The sequence below is a fragment of the Heterocephalus glaber genome, unplaced genomic scaffold, assembly GCF_053883595.1.
Source record: "Heterocephalus glaber isolate CG9 unplaced genomic scaffold, H.glaber_assembly_v1.0 deba00001538, whole genome shotgun sequence".
Lineage (NCBI taxonomy): Eukaryota > Metazoa > Chordata > Mammalia > Rodentia > Bathyergidae > Heterocephalus > Heterocephalus glaber.
The window spans coordinates 6,738,631-6,748,619 of NW_028258333.1; the positions used below are offsets into that span (position 1 = coordinate 6,738,631).

At 41.2% G+C, this 9,989-nt stretch overlaps 1 long non-coding RNA gene across 1 annotated transcript; it reads left to right on the forward strand.

The window, feature by feature from the left end:
- The first annotated feature begins 5,520 nt into the window (after positions 1–5,520).
- LOC147824475 (uncharacterized) lies at positions 5,521–9,757 on the forward strand. The gene is made up of 3 exons (XR_015442302.1): positions 5,521–5,935; positions 6,282–6,676; positions 9,381–9,757. It is a non-coding gene; the product is annotated as an uncharacterized LOC147824475 (long non-coding RNA).
- Positions 9,758–9,989: the final 232 nt, after the last annotated feature.

Consider the following 9,989-nt stretch of genomic DNA (forward strand, 5'->3'; position numbering starts at 1 on the left):
GCCTTTGCAAGCTGTGCTGAACACTCTGGTCTTCATTCTGAGGAGCCTGGAAACCACAAGAGAGCTATAAACTGAGGGGCACATGGAAAGGAAAGAAAAGATCATTCTAGGTTCAGAGTAGAGAACATTTGGGGGTGTGAGGTGAATTGCAGTTGATAGGCTGATAGTTGAGGGCTGTTTGAGTACCATGGAGAAAACCCAGCTGATGAAGTTGCAATTTATATGATAAAATCACAAGCATTGGTTCTTCAAGTTTCTTGATGGCCGCTAGGATCCTGAATTCAGGGAGAGGATGGCCCTTGGAAAAGAGGTGAGCTTGTTCTTCAGATACAGTAGAAAGGGGGATGGGAGAGGTGCTGATGTGGTGGCCTTGCATGTTTGGGAAGGGCTTGAACTTTCTGTGTGCAGTGTGAGGCAAAATCACTTTCCTCACAGCCATGGTGCTGAGCTGGTAGCTGGTGAGAGATTGGGGATGGAGAAAAAGACCTGAAAGGTGACCTGTAAGATATGGTAAGGTGGTGACACATCGAGGGCACACTGGAGATGGTCTGCCATGAACAGGGTGACACTACCCTCTCACTTCATCTGCCCTGGCATCCTTGGTCATTTGGGTGCAGACACATAAGAGCAGAATGGGAGGCTCCAGGGTTGGGATATTTTTAAGTGTGTGGGACAGAAACACAGAGTGGCAAGAGAACTTAGGGAATTGGCAGTATCATATGGTGCCATATATGGTGTTTTATGGTGTTGTATGGTGACCATCGGATAGCAAAAGGATAAAGAGAGAAGTGGAGCATGGTGAGACATGGGTTGGGAGAAGGGGAAGAGGGCAACAGATTAAGGGTCCTGGTAAGCTGGGCCATAGTCCTGGCAGAGGTAACAGTAAAACTTGATGGTGAAATAGAACAGGGCACTGGAATTGGAAGATTTGGGAGGTGGGGAAGGTGTAGATGGTGACAGTTTCTATGATGACTGAGGAAAACAGTGGCCAAGGAGGTGTGCGTGTAGTAGGTGAGAAAGAGGAAGTCAAGATGATGAGGCTAGGACATGGGGAAAATTGTCCAGGTTGAGGAAAGTGCCACCTAGGATGCTGGTAAGCAAGACTGGAAGGAAGAAAGATGTGACCGGGGTGTGTGATGGGCATGGTGGGAAGAGGATGATGGTTTCCCAAAGGGCAGAAGCCTCAAACCGGCCTCCTTAAAGTGGTTGCTTGGGAAGTGACATCCTCAGGAGAGTCCGCTAAGGCAAGGAGGTGAAAGGGGTGCCCCCCAAACAGGGTCTAAGATAAAAGGAGTTTGCTCGTGCTAAGTAGTGAGTGGTTCTGGTTGGCATGATGATGATGTTCAGGAGGTGAGAGGAGAGATCCCTGCATCTGGGGGAAGGAAATATGAGCATCTTGCTGATGGCAGTATCACAGCGAAAGATTGCCCATGGGCGCGCCCCCTTGGATGTTGACCAGTGGCGATAAGGGGCATGGGAGGCGAGGGTCCAGCTGTCCTGTGGAAGAGTGTGAGCGCTGGGCTTCTGACCAAAGGTCTTGGTCCACAAGACCTCAGGTAGAGAATTTGGAAGCAAGAATAAAGTTTGGCGAGATCTTTCTAAGCTTCTGAATTCTGCATCTGCACGGTTCTGAGCGGTAATTTCTTGGAGGTTGATGATGTCTTAATGAGAAGAAAGGAGGAAGCCCTTAGCTTTTTCTAAGATTACTCTACTTGGCTTCAGTAGACATAGTAGGCTGTCCCTCAAGTCCAGCCCAAGTGGCTTAGCCTACTTTACACCAGGGCTCAGTACACAATGACCCACTGCCTCAGATATCTCAGACACCTCCCGGGTCTTCATGCTCCCCGCATCCCCTGCCTGTCAGGAACTACACATAGAAGATACTAGCCTATTCCCTCGAGTGCAGATTGGCTCTGAGGCTTTACCAGCCCAGTGACCTTGGGCAAACCACTGAACTTGTTTGGAATTTATCCTTGCAATCTGTAAAATGGGAATAATAATAATATGATTTAACTCACAGGGTTGTCACCAGAATCAAATGGCACAATTGATCTGAAGCACAGTGCTTAGAACCCACTTTAGAGATTTAAAAAACATGCAGCCTTATTTCGCCCACTTCCTTAAACTCCAGGCATATTGAACTTTTTCAAATCCACCTTGTTCTCATTGCTAAGCCTTTGTACATGCCTGGAGTTCTTTCTTTCATAATCTCCACTTTCGTGGGGGTTTTGCCTTCATCCATCCCCCCTTGGTGTGTGGAAGCCTTTCCTAATTCTCTAGCTTGTCCTTAGCCATTATGAAGCACTTCCTGACTCAGGAGGACTCAGGCATCACTGTGCTTCAGACCTTCTGTCTATCCCCACCCAGCTCCTTCACAGCAGTCATCCGTGACTCAGTTTCCCCACAGCGCTGTGAGTGGCTGGAGGGCTGGGAACACTCCTTTTCCTTTCTCATCTCCAAAACTTTGATCACTGCTTCCTATTCAGTATCTGAAAAATATTAATTGAAATGCAAATGACTTTTGTAGTACAACTTATTTTCTCCCCAAAACCTATTTGCTTTTTAAAAGGAGACAAAAGCTGTAAGTTAAAATAACTTAGTTTTCCAATTTTAGGTAACAGGCAAAAGAGAAAGTACTTATTTGGAGGAAGAGTAGGGTATTTCAAGTGTGGGAGTGTGGTGCTGTGAGTGAGTATTTTCTTAGAACCACTGAAATTTTATTGTCTTTTATGACAACTTTTGACTCCCTCAATTAGTAAGGGTAATCCTACATTTTGTAGCAAATGGATTTATAATATTGCAGTTTCTTATATTTAAAAAAGAAGAAAGGGAAGAACTTGTTCTAATTCTATTTTAAATGAAAAAAGCACATCTGTGCATTGTAGATTGAAGACAAGCATTATTTTATGCAAGTGTTGAATGGAATTGTTCCATTATTCTTCCTATCTCTGAATAGATCCCAATGGATCACCACTAATCTTCATAAAGCAATCGGTAGGAAGCAAGTAGTCTTTGGTGATGATGTTGAAAATATGATGTTATTCAATTTAAAACCAAAAAAAATAAACAAGTAGAGTCCTCTATATTGAACAATGTTCTTTTGATTAAGTGGCATTTACTATTACATTCTTTAAGAATTCCTAGAGGTTTGACATTGATTTTGAGATGGCTTTAGCTTTTTCTTGAAGTTCAAGGGGCTGATTAGAAGAGGTGACACTTTCTAATATGATCTCTAAGTTTCTTAAAGACAGCTGGTAGTTATTGAATAGCATCATCTTTTGAAAATTGTCTATAATCAATTATCAGAGTCACTGAGTAACTAGAAATTAAGGTCCTTTAGGCATAGCTCTTATAATAAAATCACACATGTGTTCTTGCTATATGTATTGCATACATATGGCAAAGCTTGCTAAGCTTACTAGGTTTGGAGTGAAAGCATCCATGATTCTCTGACAGATTTTCTTCCTATCAGCCATGGTATTTCCTCTTTCCTGGTAGAAAGAAAATACATCCATATATATATATATATATATATATATGGATATTCACAGTAGGGATATTCACATATCTTCATTGTATTTTAGTAATTAAAAATTCTTCATTATTATTCTTCATTTGTATAAAACAGAAGAAATGCTACAACTATTTTGTATTTTGAAAGGAATTTTATTATATACAAAAATACTCACTTATCATATTTATAATGCAATAAAATATTTGCATAGAATCATGAGGTATAGAAAGTTATTTTATTTTTAAGACACATTTATGTTGGCAATGCATTCATATAAACTAGAAGTTTAATTTTAAGCAGAGAGTCTAGCTAGTTGCGGTATATATCATGCTTGATACTTTCGTATCATTTCTCTCTCTGAGGAAACTCCTGGATTTTGCTGATCTGTAACTGTGAGTTGACTATGTTAAGTCTTGGTGGCTGCTTTTGCAGGTCACCATGTTTTTTTCGGCTGGGTATTTATGTCTGTCCAGCCCCCATAGCTGAGGTTTCTTCACACAAATCTTTTTGACATTAAAGTAGGAATTTTTCCTATAGATTTCCTTGTCTTCCAATTCTCTGAAGTGGGCATGGATTCATACTGATGAAAAATTTCATACCAACTATAGTTGTACCTTGATTCACAAACCTAATTCTTTCCACAATTCTGGTCACAGACTGAATTGGATGAGAGCCAAATCAAATTTCCCCATAAATTCAACATTGAACCTATCCATTGGATTTGATTTGATTCTCATCCAATCTAGTTAGTGACGAGAATGGTGGAAAGCATTAAGTTTGTGAACTGAGGTACCACTGTATAAGATACTTCAACTCTCAAGCAAGAGGACAAAGTATTGCTGTTAAATAAGACATAGTTTTATTGCACTGAGTCTAAAGATACTTTAAATCTGAATCTTTGTTCATTTTTTATATCTTAGACTGTGGCTTTATGTTATTCCTTGAGTCAGTCTTGAGTTTCTGGAAGAGTTACAGAGAGTATTGTGTGGATTTTGAGGGCTTAGGAAAGTCAAGATTCTAGAGTAATAGCATGAAAACCAGTGGGGCCCAATATGGGGCACACTACCCAAGAACTAGAAAATCCAATGTAGAAGATGTTGGGAACCCTCCTGGGCACCTAGTCAGTAGAGAAGGTCAGAGAGCAGAGATCTTTTTGACTTATAATGCAGAACACCTTGTTATGTGTGCATTGAACTTGGGTGCTCAATGCTTCCAACTTCTCCCCAGCATAGATTCTGCCTTTAGATGTCTCCCAAGTCCTCCAGGGCTTTTCCTGAACATGTATCTGCCCTTCTGCTGCTTGCACCATTTCTTGCTCCAGTTGTGTTACTTATAATAGGTTTGCTGAATAAAGGATGTTTTTCACCTCTGAGGTGGCAGAGACAGAGGAAAGAGATAGGGACTCTATATACCTTCACCAATTAATATCTGTATTTAGAGATAACTAATAATGACTATGATAGATCATCTTTTGTATAAGAAGGGAATATAATTTTCCAAAGTCTCTCACCATTATTAAGTACATTGAAAAGGGAAACGGAATGGTAAATACCTTACAGTATTTCTCAAATTTAAAATACATATCAATCACCTGCAGCTCTTATTAACTTTGTAGATTCTGACTCAGTAGGTCTAGATTGGGAGACTCTGTATTGCCAAAAACCTTCTAAGAGGTGTCCATGTTGCTGGACCTTGCTCCACACATGAGTAATAAGGTCTTAGGGGACCTTGGATATTTAGTATTATTCTGTACAAGTATATGTTAGTTATTTCTGAAAATGTGTATTATAGGTGCCTAATTTCTTCCTGGGTGGCATTTGAAAATTATTAGGCTTTGTATTTTGTTGTGTGTATTTGTATGAATCCTAGGGCTAAGTGAAGTTGTCTGCATATTGCACACACAGGGCTGGGGATTTAGCTCAGTGGTTCCACCACCTGCCTTGCAAGTGAAAGGTTCCAAGTTCAATCCCCAGTACAAACAAAACAAAAACAAACAAACAAACAAGCAGTTAAGTTACAGCTTTTGAATCTTCAAGTGCTTGTAGAGTTATTGTTGTCTTGATCCCAAAGGATGTCTGATTCCCTCTTCCTCCATTCTCATAGGTCCAAAACAGAAATTGGCTTAAATTAAGGCTGCAAAATTTTTTCTTTTGTACTGGGGATCGAACTCAGGACCTTGTGCTTGCGAGGAAGGCGGCAGAACCACTGAGCTAAATCCCTGGCAAGGCTGCGTAATTTTGACTAGCACATAAAGGAGAACTTTTGGAATGCTGGGGTGTGCACAAGTCTTTCTCTTTGAGTGATCTTCTGAAAGAGAAGAGATTTGAATGTAGTCTTTGCCCTTGAAGCAGAAGCAGATTCATAGAATAACCTGCTGGATTTAGAAGGTTGGACTGCTGTACCACAGAAGGATCATTCTATGTAAGTATGAGAAGATCACACTCTCACCTTCCCTTACTTGACCCTACACTGCCACATTCTCATCCCATGAATCCTGCTCTATCTTCACTGAGAAAACTTCATTCCCACATGAAAAGTCATCTTAGTCCCCTAAGGGGACCTTTCTGACCCCAGAGTTTGAGGACATAGGAAACCTTAGCTCAGAATTGAAGTTATGAATGACATTGTATCATCAGTCCTGAGATCTAGTCCATATTCCTACCCCATTTTAGGACAAGAGGATTGTAAGTATATCCTAGAATTTATACACCCCTAAACTATGCTCCTTGAGAATTGAGTCCTCATGTAGATCTAAATTTTATTCCAGATTGGGAGCCGATTGCCAGGACCTTGGCCAGCAGCCAACTCAGGGGTCCCAAGATCTCTCCAGAAGTTGCCACAGAAACTATGAATTTCACCTGTTCTGCCAGATGACCCTAGTATTGTTATTCCATTTTACATAGCTTAACACTGGGACTGCTTTCCTGAACTGATCAAAATTTGTCAAATTTTTTGAATATTATTTTTTGCTGTCAGGTTTGGTTCTATCCCTGATCTGGAAGAAGTCAGGGTGTTTAAGATTCCCACCTCTTGGAGCAGGCCTATTTCTGGGCCCACCTCCTTCTTTACTCCCCTGAATTATTGCAAGAGGAAAGGAGAATACTGGGCAAAAACATCCCTGGTGCATTCTCAGCAAACAGCAGGCAAATTGGACACCACATGGTAAGCATACTTTCTGACTTAATCACCTCCTGGATGTTCTTATATTAATGTCTAACATTTCTGCACACATATTTGTTTCCAACACAGTAGACTTCCCAAAAGTTTGAGTTCCAGAGTAAGAAAGATGCTACCAAATTACTACCTTGAGGAATTAGGCTTTTGTTCTTTATAAATTATATCCACTGTTTTTAATGGTATGATTTAAAACAAAAGGATATTATTCATGCTGCAGGTATGGCTGGAGTTCTTTGCCCTGTTTGTTTAGCTAATCAGGCTTGTGAAAGGGCAGCATTCCTAGAGGAGTACTAATATGGTTTGGGAGGAGCTATGATTTACAGATACTGAGTTAACTAATGTAAGGGTGTGGTTAATTTGTTCATATTTACTTGAGATAGAAAAAGGAAAAAAGAATGAAAGTAGACTGGGATGTTGCAGATTCAGACATAGATTCAGAATGTTTTTGAGTTTGTGGACAAACAAGTGACAATTAGTCAAGAGCATATCTGTATATGAATGATTGATTGCGTGTGTGTGTGTGTGTGTGTGTGTGTGTGTGTGTGCTCATAAGTTAGTGGGAAAAAATGAACTCACTGAGGGAGTGGAAAGTTAACATGAATCTCAGCCGGGACCCTGAACTGTTGATTGCCACCAGTGCGATAAAGGAAGAGTGATGTCACACCTGTCACTCTATCTTGCCCCATGCTGCAGGCAGGGTCTAAGAAGTGTTATTTTACCTTCCTGGTAATTTGTGGAAGAATCGGTTTATACTCCTCCCAGAAAAAGTCAGAGAAGAACTCAGAATAGAAGCAGGGTTGGAGCTTCCAAACTTCATATTTTTCTAATCTTTAAGGAAAATATGTTTGTTATCTGGGATGCCTTATAAATTTGGAACATATCCTTTGTAAGTAGATATTCAAAGTTAAAATAAAAAATAGATATGAAATGAAGCATTTTGGTAGCCACAGCCATGCATATTTCCAACAGTAGAAGTTTGTTTTTTGTTTTATAGAAATTTATCTTTATGTCACTTGTGAAATATAGTAACTGTGTTTTGTGAAGACCAAATAGTACTTTTTATGGATGCATTATAATCGTGATAGCCCTTTTATCTGGGGACAGGAGGTGAGGATAGAGATCAGGCTTAGAAACTCCTAAGATGTGACCCAGAAATAACCCAAAGAAAACAGCAGAAATGTAGGAAAACTCTTGTCACAAAGGTTAGGCAATGCTCTTTGAGACTTCTCAGTCCCTTGCAGACAGTTCTCTGTAGATAAGAGACTGGGTGAGAAAGATGACAAACTATGTGGTACAGTGATCTGTCCTCATTCATGGGGGACAGTTCCAGACCCCCAGTGCATACCTGAAGCCACAGACAGTGCTCAACCCTGAACCCTGTATATATTTAAGTTTTGACACACGCGCGCGCACACACACACACACACCAACACAGTGAGAAAGTTTGATTTATAACTCAGGCACAGTAAGAGATCTAACAATAACAAATAGTGAAATGGAACAGTTATGACAATATACTGTAAGAAAATGGCTAGCATCAGATTCTGGTGCTTCAGAGCCATTATTAAGTAAAAGAAGGGTTACTTAAACACAAGCACTGAGCTATCACAGCAACTGACCTAATAACTAAAATGACTACTGAGTGACTAACGGGTAGGTAGTGTATACAGGGTGGATACACTAGACAAAGAGATGATCCCTTCTGTATGGGAAAGGGTTCTCTAGAGGAACAAAATCAATAATTGATATATATATATTATAATTATTCAAGGGATTTATTAGCCAGGTTTACAGAATCAGAGGCGAGATGGTCCATGATGGCCATTTGCACTCTAGAAAGCCAGAGATACACTAGCTGCTTAGTCCAAAAGCTGGAAGCCACAGAACAAGAATGATCACAGGTGCAGCACCAGTCTGAGATCACAGGCCCAGAAGCTCCTTGAAGAGCTGCTGGTCTGTGCCTGCATTGAATGCCGAAGCAGCTGGAGTCTGATGCCCACAGGCGACAGCAGCAAAATAATGCACCCACTCAAGCAGAATGAACTTTTCTTAAAAATTTTTTTGTATTTTAAAAAATTTTACTAGTACTTGTTTGAAGTACATAATATTTATATTCCTCATGAGGAGTTGGTATATGTACACAGCACATCTTAATTCATTTTTCATCCTTCCTCCCTACTTCCTCCTCCTTCCCTTCATCTCTCAGTCCCCGCCCCTTTTGCAAAAGATCTATCTCCCTGTTTCCCATGATCTTTTATTTTTCTCCATAATTTATACTTTGAGTTTCTCACATAAGAGACATCATGTGGTATTTAAGCAGACTGGAGCTTTTCAAATTCAGGCTTTCTCCTTCTTTGCCTTTCAGTCCCTCCAGGTTACAAGCCCATGAGATGATGCCACCACAGCAATCTGGTTGGCCTCACCTCAGTTTGCTGGCCCACCTGTCTGGCATCTCTGAGACACCCAGAAAGGGTCTTCTCTAATAGGGTAGGCATCTCTTAATCAAATCATGCTGACATACTCTAATTAAGCGTCACACCATCCCAGTCAGGATGGAGTAGGACAGCAGGAGATTTTTGTCATTCCACTCAGAACAACATACAAGTTAAAGCTCACTAATTACTTACTTCTAGAATTTTCCATTGCATATTTTCAGATTGCATTTAACCTCAGATAACTTAAACCACAGAAAGCAAAACCACAGAGAAGAGGGGACCACTCCCATGGTTGTCTGTGGAGAGAGGAGAGAGGTGGCAAGCACAGCCCCATGTGGCTGAGTCTCCTGAAGCGTCCTGGCCTTATGGTGCAAGGTCAACGTCTGATATGTGGAAAGGTGACCGAGTCACAAGGAGAAGCCTGCATCATGCTTGGTATCACTCACAGGTCAGTTTCCTTTCGTTTCACTCACCTGACACTCATTGCTCTTGTTGGTTATGCTGTTAGCAATAAAGCCCTCCCTCCTCCTTTGATCTTTATGTCTTCTGGTATGGGGCAAAGCCCTGAGTAGTTCTGAGACTAGGCAGGACATTCTGGTGTCACACAGATTGGAGCATCATTGTGCTTTAAGCGGGGAAAATGCAGAACTCTCACCTGTGATTTTGCCTCCCTTCCCCGCTCACCTCCAGTCACCTTCTATTCCTCCATTCCTCTCCCTTCCTGGACTGCTCTGCTGCTTCATTCTGTAGCCCAGGGGTTGCACCTCAGGTGTCCACTGGGGCCAGGTAAGTGGCAAAGTGTGCCGAGTGGGCTGCTACTCAGTCCCACCAACGGTGGCTGTGAGCAAACGAAGGCCTGGAGT